At 36.5% G+C, this 17,930-nt stretch overlaps 1 protein-coding gene and 1 long non-coding RNA gene across 2 annotated transcripts in view; one reads left to right on the top strand and one right to left on the bottom strand.

The window, feature by feature from the left end:
- Window positions 1–2,485, top strand: part of LOC127529839 (uncharacterized) — a 184,609-nt gene extending 182,124 nt beyond the window's left edge. Inside the window, exon 2 of the long non-coding RNA XR_007936454.1 lies at window positions 2,389–2,485. This is a non-coding gene — a long non-coding RNA (uncharacterized LOC127529839). The remainder of the gene's footprint in view (window positions 1–2,388) is intronic.
- rab9b (RAB9B, member RAS oncogene family) overlaps window positions 1–17,930 on the bottom strand; it is a 1,039,984-nt gene that overhangs the window by 236,059 nt on the left and 785,995 nt on the right. The window lies entirely within an intron of this gene.

Here is a 17,930-nt window from a genome sequence, read left to right as displayed (position 1 = left end):
CATTGACAAATTTGTGAACCTGTCTATCTCAAATGGAGAAACATTCGGTGCAGCTTCAACTACAAATTAATTTACTGTTTACCTTGAGATCGATTGCTTGATCTTGTATATTTTGTATATTTTCCTCTTTTACTTCTCTGCTAGCCACTCAGATGCTCAATTCAAGTCAGTCAGCTGCCGAGGGAAGCTCACAGACAAACAGCTCATACAGCAGCACTCTTTTCCTGCTGCTTTAGATAAGTTAGCCATTAGAGTACTAAAAGAGACACTTCTCCGGATATAAGTGAAAGAGGAAATTATGTAAGTGTATATATAAGACTGAATTGACTGAACTAATATTATCTGCATATTATTATTGTAAAAAACCGATGTTATCAAGCTGCAGCTAAATGGTGTTTAAACTAATTAATTACATGTGAAAGATAATATAAACTTAGGACGGGTTTAGAAATCCTGATCTCTGGGCAAAAGAAACAGAGCCGCTGAGCATGCAACAAGAATAGGGCAGTATTACAGTGTGTGCCACGCTGATTACTTAACAGTATAACGTACAACAGACTGAGTATGTTTTAACTGGTTATTCATACCTGAACAATTGCTTTGTTTCCATGTATCTGTCAGTCAGTCAGTCAGTCAGTCAGTCATCGTCCAACTTGCTATATCCTAACTCAGGGTCACGGGGGTCTGCTGGAGCCAATCCCAGCCATCACAGGGCGCAAGGCAGGAACAAATTCAGGGCAGATGCGCCAGCCAACCGCAGGTTTCCATGTATCTGTAGACTGAAATTAACATCTTTAAGATTATTGCTACCTTTCATATTCATGTTATACAATAAATCAGTTCCTTTTCAAGTTCATAATTATTTAAATAATTTTAACAAATTACTTTCTTTTAACACATTAATAGCTACAGTAGATGGAGAATTTATTTATTTATTTCAGTTGCTTTTCTCCTTTCAATTGATTGTGATTTTATTTTTTTTTCTTCGCCACCGCCACCTGTAAAGCACTGTGATGTCCCTACATTGATGGATTAAAGGCCAGAAGTCCTCATGACCGCCATCATCAAATTCTTCCATGTGAACCTTGAATACCATGAGGACTGATTGAGGTCATTTATGTTAGGTAGAATGCCTAGAGGGGGCTGGGTGGTCTCATGGCCTTGGAACCCCTGCAGATTTTATCTTTTTCTCCAGCCGTCTGGAGTTTTTTTTTGTTTTTTCTGTCCTTCCTGACCATTGGACCTTACTTTTATTCTATGTTAATTAATGTTCCCTAATTTTAATTCTTATTTATTTTGTCTTTTTTCTCTTTCTTCATCATATAAAGCACTTTGAGCTACATTGTTTGTATGAAAATGTGCTATATAAATAAATGTTGTTGTTGTAGTAGTATTAGTCATTTTATGTTAGTAGATATTATTCAAATGCTTCTGATTGGATATTAATATATTGGGTATACGTCTGAAAATGTTATGTTAAAGAAAATTGAACAACAATTAGTCACAGACCCTCCACCACTAACACATATTAATCAATTCCATTTCTATATCACTTGAATTGGAGACTGCTGTCTATAAAAGCTACTGAACAACAACAAGCCTGTTTATACTCTGTTTTTAACTACATACATTAAAAAGTGCTGTTAAAATGTACATATTTAATGTAATCTACTAACATATATAACAGCATTCTATTGTTGCTATTATTATGGAATTTGATTCATTGCTATAAAAATATTTATAAAAAAAATGAGTGTTTGATGAAGTAAATAAAAAATGTGAAATGCGCCATCTTTCATATCAGTTAACCTAGTCTCTGAATGCGCCTGAATGTTACATCTTGCGTACATTTTCTAACTAATTGTCTAGAGCCCGGTCTGTTTTTCTGTGTCTCCTTCCCAGGCTAAGGGTTTGGAGATGGAGATGGAGAGGCAGTGGTGACCTTAGGAATGTAAGATTCATGCTCTAGTTCCAAAACCTCTGGCCTAGCTCCTGGTGATGGGGCTTTAAAAGTTTTGGTTACCAGTTGTAGCCCTGAAGTACACATCATCCTATTGTCCACCACACCTGAACCCCTAGCACCAGAGAAATACAAAAATCTGAAACAAATTATTATTAAAATGTTTTATTTTATTTATTAAAGCATAAAGCAAAGTTATATAATAAAAAATTAAATGAGAGCAGTACAGAACATAATATTCTAACTTGTTGTGTGCTTAGCTTATAACCTCAGTTAATAGAGAGAGAGAGAGAGAGAGGGAGGGAGAGGTTGGGAGCAGGCACTGATACAGTGCATTGCCAAAATTTGAGTACTAAAGAAAAAAAAAAACAATATTCTAGTAATTCAAAAACACTGACATGAATTCTGCCCTTCTCTTCTCTCTGCAGAACTGAATCGCCTCCAGTCAATTCTACTGTCTTTTTAAACTGTAGTAGCCACCTGCCCCTCGGCACAGGACTGCATGTCACACCCCTCGGCACCGAACGGTACTGACACATCTCTTTAACTGTTGTTAGTCTAAAAAAGAACATTCTGTTATGGGGTGATACAGTAATTCCTTTTATAAGTTTAATGTTATGCAATAAAATAGATAAAAATTTACATTTCCTTATATGATTAACACTTCTTAGAGTTATGATTAGCCAGAAGTTCCAAGATTAATATATAATTTTAAAAAACGGATTTGCTGGGTAATTTGGTTACAATATATATTAGTTTGATATTTCACTCACACTGCAGCTCATAAGAAATTACTTGTCCTTATGTATTTGCAGATGTGTCAGTCTTTCAATTTATCTGTTAAAAATATTATGTGAGAATGGTGGTCTTCTGCGGTGGGCTGGCACCCTGCCCCGGGATTTGTTCCTGCCTTGCGCCCTGTGTTAGCTGGGATCGGCTCCAGCAGACCCCCGTGACCCTGTGTTAGGATTTAGCGGGTTGGATAATGGATGGATGGCGGTCTTTTGATTTTGACTTTCTTCAGTCTATTTCAGACCTGACTCGGTTCTTAGGCTGAGCATTTTCTAATGGATCAGAGTGAATTATTTTCTAGACAGACACAGCTTTTTAAAGATTTTTGTTTGAATATGCCACTTACCATTCTCTGAACCCTCTAATGATCACTGAACTATGTATGTTGCTGAAAAATGTTATTTTTAGGCAATTCTTTAGTGATTAATAGTGTAATGTACCTTTGCAACTACTATTTAAAGAAAAAGGCAGTTCAACAAAAATAACCTTTTTCCTATTACATTGTCCCTGTCCTTTTTGGGTTCTCATTGTCTGTATACTGTCTTTAACAATTATCTTTTTCTCACAATTCATGGTATTTTGTCCTTCCAAATTATGAATATAAATACTTCCAGACTGTAAAATTTCAGAAATTATTATTTTTTCTTTTAGCAAAAGCTAATTCTAACTCATTTAAGTGCAGAACACACCGTTTGCTCACTTCTTTCACTATCTACTTCTTTTTCTTTTGCTTTGGAATTCTTCACTGTTGAGGGTAACTTCATAAGCCGAGAGTCATTATAATATTCTGATGGCTACCAGGCAGTGCTGTGCTCTTTGACATTTTATGGTGAGCTTTCAAATGCTGTTAAAGGACCCGAGTCCACATTTTCACATTAAGTTAGATACCAACAAGTCTTTCACCACTTATACTCGACATCAATCAGTTACAAGTTTACTTAATCAAAAACTCATTTGTAGTGAAATGTAGGTTTTGGTCACATCTTATGTTTAGAAGAGCAGAAGGCAATGTCTAAACAAAAATCAACACTAAAATCTGCACAGAATTAGTCCTGATCATATCTAATGTGTTTTATGGAGTTGTACATTTTAGTAAAAGAAAGAAAAAAGTATTTACATTGCATTTTATGTCCATATGTGGGGTTATTCCAGTTCAGTTTTCCACCTTAGTATATAGTTGTGTGTAGAAGAAATAGCTTAGGGCACAGTAACATCTGTTAAGTGCATGCCACACTACTTAGAGGCATATTATATTTTTGTTCCCTCTGGAATGTATGAAAAGATGTTTTGTTATTAAAATGTATTAACCTTTTTTTGTAAATTGCAGTTTATACTGTACTAGAAAAAAACATAAAATACACAGATTTGTTAATATAGTCAGGGCAGAATGATGAAGTATACATAAAGTAACAGGTGTAGTAACACACAGAAACACCATATTTCTTTTTAGACCTAAACTGAATGATTTTCATGGAATTATACTCGTAAATGCACTGTGTGGTATGACGATCTGGAACAGTGTCTGCTATTTGTGCATTATTGCTCAAAGTAGGCTTGCCTCTACTAATTACTGACTATGCTTAATCCACCTAATGTGGCAGAGAGCTGGAGTTTACCTCAGCAGCTCTGAGTACAGGCCAGAATCCCATACCGGATCCCATAGATAGTGTCTTCACAGGCTTTGCAGTAAGGAGACTGTGGAAGATTGTGGGTTCGCTTCCCGGTTCCTCCCTGTATGGATAGTGCTTTGAGTACTGAGAAAAGTGCTATATAAATGTAAAGAATTATTATTATTATAGTACAATAAAATTCATACTTTCATGCCTTTTCAGAACAGTGGAGAAAGTACAGTACAAATAAAGTAAATGGATAAATGAATAAAATATATATAGTACATAGCATGCAACATATATTTTATATGTGTTTGTATATATACAGTCATCAATTTATTATCTTCATTTTGTCAATTTCGGGCACTGGCATTTTTAATATTTTTTCCTGATGGTGGCCATCCCATTGTTGGCAGCAGAGTTGCTTCTTTGCCATCAGATGACAACAGGAAGTTGTATTGTGTGATGTCATCACTTAATGAGTATATAAGATGCCATTGTTCTTTTCCAAATTTCTGGTTTCTTCAAACAACAATTTCATGCATTTAGTTAGTGACAAAATCATCTTAGAAAGACAGGCTTTTATGTGGCTTTAACTTCAACTTTTGGTTCACTTATCAGGTTCTGGCTCTTGTGATTTATTTTGGTTTTGACCCTTGCCCATTTACAGACTTCATTTCTCTTTCATGTTCTGGTTCTTTAATTACATTTACAAAGTCTGCCTCCATTTCAACTTTGGCAGCTCAGTAAGGATATAATATGCTAAAGTAAAGAATCGTCAGCCTGGACTTGCTGTAAATTGCATCACTGTCTACACTGATAGACAGATGTCTCCAAAGTTTCAGTGCACCGTAACTAAAGATCCTGGTAAGTAATGTTTTAAGAAAAAAAAAATACTATAGGCAATTACACATCCCTCTATATATAAAATCAAAACATCTGTCTGTCTGTCTGTCCGCTTTTCATGAGAGAACTACTGAACGGATTAAGATCGGGTTTTTTTCTGTAATTTGCTTGAACATTCGGGTTGATTTTGCAACTTCTGGCGTCACGCAAAGTATCATGGTTTGATTGCAGGAGCGATTTATTTGTGTTAATCCGATAGAGAGGCTGTGGGCCGAGGGGAGAGGGAAGCGTGATGTCAGGACTGGAGAGCCGGTCAGGGGCCCTCCTCACTCTCACGCCAGCCTCCGTTCGAGTCGGTCTACCTCTGGCCACATTTTGGAGCATACCTTGCCTCCGCTTAGCTAGCGATACCTGTTTGTTTAATGATTTATAAAGTTTGTCCTCTTTCACTACAATGTGGATGGAGCCGTGAGGAAGAGCTAGTCATTGATAAAGGAAAAAATGTGTAAAATACAGTAGCTGTCTGATAAAAAAAAATAGCATGCTTCATCATAATTGAGGATCATTCAGTATTATTTATTGTACTGTACTTTTTGGCAGTTCCTTTACATAATGTCTGGACATAATAGTAATTTGAAGATAAGTATTGAATAGAAAGCCTGACCATTTTGAACTCTTTATAAAAAGTTATACATTAAAATGAAGATATCAAAAACTATCAGAACTGACCCTAAAACCTGTTATACTATTAGCATTGAGCAGTTAACCTAAGGCTTTTTTTTACGTTCAGTTTTTCACAGAACATGTATGATTTTTGCTGCTTGGGATAGTTCACCCATGTATGTGAAAGCATCCAAATCCTTCTGTGCAGTAAAGTGAAGTGCAGCAAGACCACGCCATTGGCCGATAGTATATTTTTATGCTGTTCAGACCTTGTGTTTACATCCAGACACCAAGTTGTACATGTACAGATAATTCTGATATGCGAATGTGCGAACCAGAAGGAGGTAGCTGGGAAGATTAATGATTCTTATCCTCACCAAGGACAGTTTTGTATAATGTTGGTGGCTGTGGTGAACACTTAAGGAATTAGGAAACTGCAGTATACACATTGGATAAAAAAAATGTCTTTTAGATAAAGATAGAAGGGCTTATAATATTTCAGTTACAGTCATATGATACATTCTGTTTGGGATCTTAAAATGCTGATGCATTGAAAGAAAAGAGGAATTTAAAGCACCCTCAAAGAACAAAAGAGAAACATCTGGCGCCTTTTAAATATCTATGAGTCAAAGTTCTCAAAACTGATTGAAGCGTGAGCCAGCAGTCATCTCCACTTTTGCATATTGAAGGTTCAGTGGGTAACATGACATGAGTTTTCTTCCTACTACCATCAGTTTAAGGATGACATATTATTATTATTATAGGAAAAATGAAAGTCTGTACCTCCTTTTTACTTTCAGCAAAGGAGACGTGTCCCTTTCAGTTTTCACATGCACAGATTTGGTGTCACAAGCCGTTCTCTTTATTCCTAGGATGAGGCTACATACCTCAAGGCAGAATAGCAGGTGTGATGAATCAATCATTTCAACAAGTTCTTTGGAAGTAAGCATATGTTTTGGGACAATACGTTTGGTTTACACAATCTATCTTTAATCTTATTGCTGAAAAGAGGATTGATGAATATTGAAAAAGCAATTACACATTTAGAAAAAATAAATGTTTAACCTCACTAACTTTGTCTTAGATTATCTTCAGGAACTTATTTCATTAGGTATAAATTTTGCAGAAATGATTAAGAGAGCATTGTTGTATATATGCACTCTGTTAAAAATGTAGTTGTAATGTAACTAGCAATCATTTAAGTGTCAAAAACAGGAGCATAGACTAGTTTGTTTTTTATCTATCATTGTTAATATTAAATTGAATTGCTTCATTCTCTTTTAATTTACATCTTACAATTATATAAAATCAAACCAAGCTAAATATTTGAATGATATAACTTTTAACTTATAATATACCTACAGTGCACACTTTATTTACCTGTATGAGGTTAACAACCTCACTTAACACTATAATATAAAAAAAAATGTCAACAGATTTAGTCATATAATGCAATGCTTACAGAGTACAATTCATGCCCTCCAGTGGATAAGAAAATATGCCATTTTTTACTTAGGGTGTGCTACATTTTTTCCAGTATATTGAAAATAATGCAACATAAATCAGTTTCTATGACCACAAAAAACATATGGTGGCTATAAAGAAGAATTTTCAGCTTTGCTGCAAAGGAGGCATTCCCTTATCCAAATATGCTAACTTTATACAAATTCAAAATCCATACAATTATGAGTTTACAGCAATGCAATAGTAATTCTTAAAATTGCACATTGTCTTTTACATTGAAACAATTCATTGACATTGACAGCTAAAACACTGCTTAACTGTAAAATGATATGTATTTATCCATCTAATATTATTGTATCCATTTATTTTATTACAGTATTTTTACAGTGAAAATATAAGGCTAATGTAATGTATTTTTACTGGATTTTTAAAGTGTGTATATATATATATATATATATATATATATATATATATATATATATATATATACAGTAATAGATATATATATATATATAAAAAGAGATACCACTGAGGGCAGCATGGTGGCGCAGTGGTAGCGCTGATGCCTCGTAGTAAGGAGACCCGGGTTCGCTTCCCGGGTCCTCCCTGCGTGGAGTTTGCATGTTCTCCCCGTGTCTGCATGGGTTTCCTCCGGGTGCTCCGATTTCCTCCTGCAGTCCAAAGACATGCAGGTTAGGTGCATTGGCGGTCCTAAATTGTCCCTAGTGTGTGCTTGGTGTGTGGGTGTGTGTGTGCCCTGCGGTGGGCTGGCGCCCTGCTCGGGGTTTGTTTCCTGCCTTGCGCCCTGTATTGTCTGGGATTGGCTCCAGCAGACCCCCGTGACCCTGTAGTTAGGATATAGCGGGATGGATGGATGGATACCACTGACTCACTCATCACGAAATGTCCCAAACCATGATGACCTGGGACTTGAAATTTGGCATGTAGGTTACCCTTGGCCCACAGGTGTTCGCTAAGAAACGGTTCTAAAAATTTCGTGGTCCAAGCACAAAATTTCTTGTGTTAGTTTTTTAGACCCATTTGTATGTCTGTCCACTTTTCACGAGAGAACTACATAACAGATTTTTTTAATAATTTCCTTGAACATTCTGTTGTTTTTGTGACTTTCTTATCGCGCTAAGTATCATAGTTTGCTTGCAGTACCGATTTATTAGCACAAATCCAAGAGAGACTCATCGTGCTGCGAGGAGGGGGGCGGGGCCCTCCTCACTCACGCGTCTGCCTTGGGGCATAACCTTAACTCCGCTTAGTTAATGAACGAGAGAACTACTTAATGCATTTAGATTTTATTTTTTCTATAATTTGCTTGAACATTCTGGTTGATTTTGCAACTTATCTCATTGCGCTATGGATCATAGTTCACTTGCAGGAGCGAAATATTCGCTCTAATCCGAGACAGAGGCTGTGGGCTGAGGGGAGGTGGAAGAGTGACATCAGGAGTATAGAGCTGGGTGGGGCCCTCCTCACTGTCCTGTTTCACTAATATGCGGGCAAAGTTGCGGGGGATGGCTAGTGATATATATATACATATATATATATATATATATATATATATATATATATATAGTAGCAGGGTGAATGATGAGGCAGATCTTCGAACGATTAGGGTTTAGATTAGGGCCAGTTTAATTTCAACAGAAAGTCATGAGAAGTCAAATAAAATGACAGCTTTTGTTGGTTAACTGAACATATTACAATATACAAGCTTCTGAGGCAGCTTAGGCTCCATCTTCAGGCAGGTTGAAGAAGGGGCCTGAGCTGCCTCGAAAGCTTGCATATGGTAATCTGTTCAGTTAGCCAATAAAAGCTGTCATTCTGCTTGACTTCACGTTATATCCATAAATGCTAACACGGTACAACTTACTACTACAATTAGAAAGTCAAAAACGTTCAAACAAAACATTTGCTTGATGGTACTATATAGTCAAGACAATGCCCCTGTTAAAGTGGTCAATCTTTAGCAAGACACTTTCTCTCTCTCTCTTTTTAACTCCGTCAGGTCCAAAATGAGACACCACCTTCCGGAAGCATCTCCCTTTTATACCGAGCAGACCGGAAGGGGCAGGACTTCTTTGGTTTTGTTGCCCTTAATGGGGGTTTTCTCAAGGCTGTGAAGGTAAAAGGAGACAAGATAGTAAGTGGCAGTACCCCCTGTTGTCCCGGGGTGGTACCACATACCTTAGGTGAACCTAGAAGGCAATCCTCTGGTGTGTGTGACTGTATATGCTGTTTACAGTATATATACAGTATCCACAGTAAGAAATCAAATCCACTGACATATATTCTAAGGAAATCCAATTTTGACTGCATATTCAATGGTGTTTTTCAGTTTTATTTTTATTATACTTCTTGTACCGTAATTATCTCTCTATAAGCACGATGTCTACAGTCCTACTCTAACCAGATATATATGTTAATGACATTGTCTGGTCCGTTCTTTTATAATGACCTTAATAAAGAGTCTCCAAAAGGAGAGAAACAAGGTTTATATCTGAATACAACAATTCTAAATTTAAGTGACAGAAACTGGACATTTGACACACAAGATTGTTTTTTTTCATACTTATATTTTTTGTACAGTACTGTATTTTTATTTTGTAAAAGTTCATGTACGTACTGTACCTCAGAAAAAAACAGAACACACAATTTTGATATCAAAGCAAGCAATACAATGCATATGCTCTTGTGTGACTTTTTTCATTGTATGAAACAGAAATTCATAAGCAAATCTAGAACTTCAAAAGTGTATTGGTAGTGCTGCTACCTCGTATACTGTTGTTCCAGGGATTTGTGTTTGATTCTTAGTCTGGTAACTTTGTATCAAAAATGTGCTGGTTTCTCCCAAGCCCGTGTAATTCTTTTCAAGGTATTCTGGTTTCCTCCTACGTCCCACAGACATGCACATTATGTCACTTTGTTACTCTAAACTGGTGCAGTATGAGTGTTTGGTGGGTGCATGACAGTGATGGACTGATGGTTCCTGCTTTTATGCCTTATGCTGCCTAGTGCCCAAGACTCTGTATTAGAGAAAGTGGATTTAAAAAAAAAGATGAATGGGTGGTTATAAGGTGTAAACCATGTGTATTTTGAACTGCTGTCCATAACACAACAGCTCTGTGATTAGAAGAGTGGTTTTTAACGTGGTGTAAACCTTAGCTTCGTAATCATAACCTATTACGGTTAAAGTGTGTTATCTTTCTGATTCTTATACTGGCACAGAATAATTGACAAACCCAACTTGTGCTCAGTTTCTCATTTTGACTTTCCTGGCAGAAAAACATGTTGACCTTCACCCATGCGGAGGAAACCACATGATTTATTGATGCGATAATTGTGTTTGTTAGACAGGTATACATTTTGTGTCGCAAGCAATCTAAACTGAAGTGTAGCAGGCTTTTATTTCTTTGCCTTTTCTTAATGGTGTGTTTTAGGTTTTATTTTTAAGTCACTTTAGTGTTTTCATAAGTGTTCATCTCAATAAGTGCATTGTTTTGAAAGGCTGAAGACAACCAGATATTTCCATTGTGTAAATGCAGATAACTAAATGGTAGGCAAAGGGCCAAATGTGTCCAAGCAAATATATTCAAAGATAAATCAAATCAATTGACACAAATTACCGGAAATTATCTGTGAATTTATTCATTAATCAAATGACATTTACTATAACACCTTTCATTCTATTCACTGTCGCAAAGAACACTACCACATATTTAATAATATAGTCATATAAGAAACAATACTATAAAAACGTCAGAGAAGTGAAGTCTATGAGGCAGTTCATCAATGTGGCAAGCATAATAAATCTCTCCATCAGTTCTGTTTCTATGTAGTTTTCTGTGTAGCTTGGCAGCTCAGGGAGTTAGTGCCTATCCTGCCATTAGTAGGTTAATGGAAGGATTCAGCCACAACTGGGGTGTCAATTCAGGGCACAATCACTCTTACTCACACACGGGGCAATTTAGAATCACTATTCATTCTGACACCATGTCCGTGGATTGTGAAAGAAAACTTCACACAGAAGACACTTGAGCAAAGAATGAAATTGAGTTTTCTGTGCTAGAAGGCTGCCATGTGGCTTGCTGAGCCTCCTTGCCATACTTAGGCATGATGCAGAAAAAGATAAGGTGATGTACCACAGATCAAACAATGCATTTTGTATATTTCAGTAGAAAAAAGCAAATATTTAAAAAGTTTAAATAGTGAGGCAGTTTAACAGGATGGGCAGTCACAAACGTTTACCTATTTAAACAAAAAGACTCTCCAGTAGTGAGGAGGGGACGTTCAGAATGTCTCAGGTATTGTACGTTCATGTCCTATGATAAATTGAACTGTAAGGTTGCATAACTGAATAAAAAGAATATATAAGAAAACATGTTGATACAACGCTGAGGACGTTCATGATTATATGCCAGGCAGTCTGTCAGTTTATTTATTTATTTTGCTAGTTCATTATAATGGAAATTAGTGCAGTAATGCAATTGGGAATTAATGAAGGGATGACAAAGAATTTCAGGTTTTTAGATGGAAATTTCCAGGCATGGATCATGGATGAGGGACTGAAGAAGAATCATTTCTAGATTTACTGTTATGTCCTTGAAAAACCTTTAACACTGGCAGCACATGCTTCACATTGAAGCCAGTTAGCTCCCTTGGTAGCAGACTCGGGTGATTCAGCTATGGAAGTCAAGTGGGCTTAGTCTGCCATTAGGGCTGCAACTAATGATTACTTTGGTAGTCGACTAATCGTTCAAATTTTTTTTTTTCAATTAGTCATGATTATTTCATGCCTGACTATTTTGAAGCCTGTGACCTGTGGTTGTACAACCTGTTCTGGGCTCCAGTGCATGTCTTACCTCATCTGCTCACGTCTGTCCACCTGTGAATGTCACCCTGATGTATCTGCATTAACTTGATTAAAATTAATAATAATAAAATTAAAATAACAACCAGTGAAACATATGAATTTGAAAATAATCAGATGATTTTATATTAGTGTGACCATCACAATAAAAAAGAAATATATTAAACAATACAAACTAAAGTGCACATAGTCTTTAAACAAAAAAAGTGCATTTAGCTTAACCAAAAAAATACATCGTTAAAACAAAAACATTTTTCATATTTTAGTAATAAGTGGGCTGGCGCCCCGCCTGGGATTGGTTCCCTTCCTTGCGCCCTGTGTTGGCTGGGATTGGCTCCAGCAGACCCCCGTGACCCTGTGTTCGGATTCAGCGGGTTGGAAAATGGATGGATGGATGGATGACAAAGTGTAGACATAAATTATATAATGTGTAAAGCCTGAAGTGCAAAGATCAAATAAACACTTTCACAAAAGGTTCAAGGATGACACAATAGCTTCCGTGGCGCAGCGGTAGGAATTGCTGACTTATAATCAAGAGTCTCCGGTTCGATCCTGACTGCCTCGTATATTTACAGTTTTGAGTAGTGAGTTGCTGTTATTGTTAATATTATACAATAAACACTTACATTTGATTTGCGTCTGTAACAGCCACTGTAAATGTATAGGACTTGTAAAAGTTACCTTTTTTTTTCACTTTTATTCTCTCAGTCACGATCACAATACATACTACCGCCCCCCCCCCAGGGATCTGACACTGTTACTTTTTATCTAAAACTGGGAATAACTGTAGATGTGAGTGGTTTTTTGAGACAATCGAACTGGAAATTCTCTGATCTGGATGGATAAAAGCTGACACACAAACGCTGGCGAATCTGCCTTATTCATATCTCATTGTCACTTGATTTTTTTTATTCAATTTTATTGAGTGTTCCTGCTTACGCTGAATTAGTATGCACCTTATGGCCCGTGATGTCAAAGCCACACTGACAAAAAAAACAGAGCATAGGTATATATGATATATGGAATTATTCATTTTATGACCTTATAGTACATTTTGAAAAACATTGTGGCACGGATGCAACATTATTCATATTATTCATATTTATTCACACGCCTTCTTGCGGTTGTAATCAGTGACCGTGTTTTTTTTTTTCCCGATCTTGCCCAGTTTGCACAGGACTCCAGGACATGCAAAGGAAAGAATGTTCCTCTGCAAGGTGAGCCATGAACGCTCATCTTTTCTCAGTGGACCCTGTACATGCCTTGCACAGTACATGTGCTTTGAACCCCGCCAGGTTAAGCTTGTTATAGCACAAGCAACTGGCCACCTGCGTGGTCCTGCTCGCACTGAATAAGCTCGCACCTTCTAGTGTCAGCGTGCAGCACCGGGGGGAAAAAATGAAAGAGCCAAATATATGTGACATTTTGAAGAAATCATTGTATGACCTGAATAGTACCAATCAGAAAACATCATCGAACTAATCCGATAGTATTTGAAAACGAACAGCGTCAGATCGGGTGTGAATTTGTTACTTGTAAAAGTTAGCTTTTTTCACTTTTATTTTCTCAGTCTTGGTCACGCTCTCCCTCCTGATCTGACCCTAACTAACTAACTTACAGCGGCAGCATAAATTCTCAAGAGACGTCGGCATCACAGCTCCAGGATGCTTGTGTTTCAGATGCTCATGCATCGCGGTGGTGTAGCCATGAAAAGAAAGCTCTGCTTTGCATAATTTGCATTCAAAATTTTTTTTTTTTTGGTGAAGTGCTCCCACACTTTAGAAAGTTTATGTCTCAATTTTTTTCCATCTCCTTCCCCCTCCGACTCCGACTCGCCATTGCAACCACGTTTATTTTCCTCTACATTCTTCTTCTCTTCAGAGGTTCTTTCTTGGTTGGTAGGACTGTGTGCAGTCTTGACAAACAATAACAAGCGATACTACCCCCAGACGTTCATGTAGTGCACTGCAGTTACAAAAACCAATGTGATTCATTGTGACTGGAGCCTCTATTGAAGGTTCTGTTTATGACGGGTCAACAATAAAAAAATCTGTGTCGACGATTTTTTGTAGTTCGATGTCGTCGATTACGTCGACTAGTCATTGCAGCCCTATCTGCCATTGAAGGCTTTTGCATGCAGGAGGATTCATCAGTAACCTCTCTAGTGAATGAAGAATACTTGTACCCGCATGAAAATTAAAAAATAATAGAAACAAATGGTTCAACTCAGGTCTTTTTAAAATATTTTGGAGTAGTATAAATACTAGAATGCCTCATTTAAACTTGTCAGGTCTAGATTGAATGCATTGACTGAGAATGTGCTGTTAAAGCAGCACAGTCTGTTCAACAAGACAGAATTTGTATAATGTGATTGCGGAATGAGAAGACACGTCTCTAATAGCAGCTGTTATGAAAGAGTATAGATTTGAGAGGCACATACTGAAAGTAAGTCAAAAAAGGGAGAGGAGAAAAAGTTATTAAAAGGGACGAATTGGACATGCCAGTCATTCAAATAGGGATTGATGAGTGATCATAGTAGTAGAGTCCCTTCTGCTTGCACATGGTTGTTAAGAACTTAAAGAAACCAGTTGTAATTTTTACTTGGTAATTACACAACACAACCGTTTTTTTTTTCAAAAGCTTTGCTTTCTAAGCATTTTTGGCAATTATGAGAGATGTGTTCATGCTAAACACAAATATTGTTTCACATTTTCTCTATTACATAGGAATTTGGAGTACCATGAAATTAACTTTTTTAATGTAGTGTGTTTAGTCACTTAATAATGCTGACAAATTGCATTGGAACTGAATTTTTTTTTTTTTATTGATTTTCAGTTGTACTCAGCATCTGATGCTTCTGGTTTTAATTTTCAACAATAGTCGTCCAGCCTTAATAGATTCTACTATTGAATTCAGAAAATGAATCTTTAATAACATTTTGTTTTTTTGTGGTTTAGTGTGCTTGAAGCACAATCAGCTGGATGTAGTTTCTCTGTAGCTGCCAATGAAATTTGTAACAACATCCTTGAATGCCATCAATATGATTGCTGCTGGCCTTAATAGCAGATCTTTGAAACTCTTGTCATTGTTGATGTGTCTGATTTGTGGATCAACATAAATGCTTTCCTTAATATTGGCATCAGTTATTTGTGGAAACATCTGTCTCAAATCAGACACCTTCCTTGTTTATCACTTTCATGAAATTTTTCATCAGTCCAGATTTAATAGGAAGAGGAAGAAAGATCAACAAATGGTTTGTGTGAAACGCTTTTCTACCACGGAAATTAATGCTTACAGAGCGGCCAGTTCTTTTTAATGTAGTGAGACTCTTTACGATGGCTGTCCCAAACAATAGTATTTTGTATATCTGAGTTGCATTCGTGGTAGCAGTGCCACTACTTTTAGATCACCACAGATGTCCCAGTTATAGCTGTGTTGTATATGTATACTTGTAATATGAAAGGAAAGTACAAAATAGGTTACTACAATAAAACTGTACGTGATAGGTGCTTTTTGTAATCAGCAGGCCAAAACGTTTAAGATACATTCAAAAGAGCTGCAAGCAAAAGTCTTCATCATCCAGTGTTTTTTGTATTTTGTATTATTTCTTTGTAAGGTTCCATTTTTTTTCTAGTGTTTGTCGCCATTTTGTAGGCTGGGTCACTTGGAGCATCACAACTATATTTGTAGTAACAACCCTTTTGCTTGTCACATCATTCACAATATATTATATACAGTAATCTGTTGTGAACCTAACTTTGGTATGTCTGGGAAGTTAGGTGCATCATTTTTTATCTTTAATAAAAAAAAAAATATTTTCATTATTTTCTTGATGATGTCATCTAGGTGCCATTTCATATTTGCAGTATTCATGCAGTATTTTGTTAATGTGAATGGGATTCTGTGGTGGTGTGACTTGTGATGTCATAAGTGCCTTGAGCATGGGAAAGGCGCTATATAAATAAAATGTATTATTATTTATCATGTATCTAACTAAAATGGCTGTGCAAAAACACCAGCATCCAACATTCCAGATTAAACATCGTAAAACCACAGCATCCAACATTCCAGATTAAACATCGTAAAACCACACCATCTAATATTCTGGTGAAAACATCAAAACACCTCATCAAATGTTATTAGATATTTATGGACAGCAATGTTAGACAGTCAGGAACTGTTGTTTTGGCTGATTTGCACACTTTAATTTTTCGGGTTAGTTTTGTGCTTTGAGGTCGGATTTTTCTCCCTTAATGTTTGAATTCTGTTTTATGACTACTCTTTTGCTTTGCCCCCTTGTGATTCATTCTCTGGTTTGATATTGAAATTTTATTTAAGGGTTATTTTTTTATCCATCATCCCTCTGCCCCCATATAAGATGGTAAGATGCATAACCTAGTCTCAAAACTTTTACTCCTTAAAGAAAATAAAAAACCTACTAAAAGTTAAGAAACTTAGCTTTTGTTTTTTGACTTTAATTTTTGGTCTTGTTTTGGTGTTGGAATTTTGGAAATCATGTCTGTAGCTATAATTCTTTTGAAAATCCCTTTAAGCTAGAAGAGTGCATTCCTGCTGCCCTTTTTTGAGTTTTTAAAATCTGTTTACTTTAGTTTTTAAAGTAATTTTTTCCTTTGTGGTCCTACCTTTAGTTTTCTTGCTTTTGTTTTTTTAACCCTTTTGTCTAATTTTTAACATATTTTTGTGCGTTCATTCATACCATTTGATGAGGTCTGTTTTACTCCTCTTGTCTACTTGTAGTCTGACTCACAGGTACGTATGTTCACAAAGTTAAATGTTTAAATTATTCAACATTCAGCTAATAGTTAGTGGTTAAGAAGAGAGAGACAGTGAGCTAAAAGCAAGGAACTGAACACCACTTTGCTTTAGGAGAAACCAGTAAATCCCTGATTCTCTAAAGAATCGCAAATCCAAGAATGGCAATTACTTTCTGTTCCGCCCAATCTTTGTAGGGATGAAAAATCATGGAGGGTGGGAGCGTCCTGGGAAAGTTTTCATTTAGTGAAATAAATATATTTGTAGTAAAGCGGTTTCTTTTTGGAGCCATGACTCCTTTGGTTCTGGTGTTTCAGAAGCGCGTTGTAGGCGCCTTCGTTCATTGTTTTTATCCATGCAGTCTCGTTTTTGTTTGTCTATGAGTGTGTTGTTAGCTAGAAGTCATTTGTTGTTAGGAATCATAATTGAACTTACTTTTAACACTGAATTACCTTAATGTGATTCAAATAAGCCACACTGACAGCTGCCACACTGAGTGCTGGCACAGTGGATTAGAGCACACTGACTGGTGGCACTGTGGAGTAGAGAACACTGACTGCAGGCACTGTGGAGTAGCTGACTGCTGGCACTGTCAGTAGTCACCACTACGTCAAGTTTAAATACATAGACATATATAGATAGACGGCGCATTCACTGTGTTTCCCAGTAGACACGATATGTCAGCGCGTCAGCCTTATTGCGAGTGGCAAAAGTGCCATTTAAACTAATACAGGTGGACATGGAAAACGGGTTTTCTGATGAAAAAAACAACGTTTAAAACAGTATCGTTTACATACAACAGATTTTGGCAAATAGTTTAAATGAAATTATTTATATCCATTTATACACTAATAATGGCAATTATTAAATAATAATAATTATTATTATTATTATTATTATTATTAATCATTCCTCCCATATAAGTAACATTTTGGGGACT

Source organism: Erpetoichthys calabaricus, chromosome 12 (assembly GCF_900747795.2).
Source record: "Erpetoichthys calabaricus chromosome 12, fErpCal1.3, whole genome shotgun sequence".
Taxonomy (NCBI): domain Eukaryota; kingdom Metazoa; phylum Chordata; class Cladistia; order Polypteriformes; family Polypteridae; genus Erpetoichthys; species Erpetoichthys calabaricus.
This window is presented reverse-complemented; position numbering and strand designations above follow the sequence as displayed.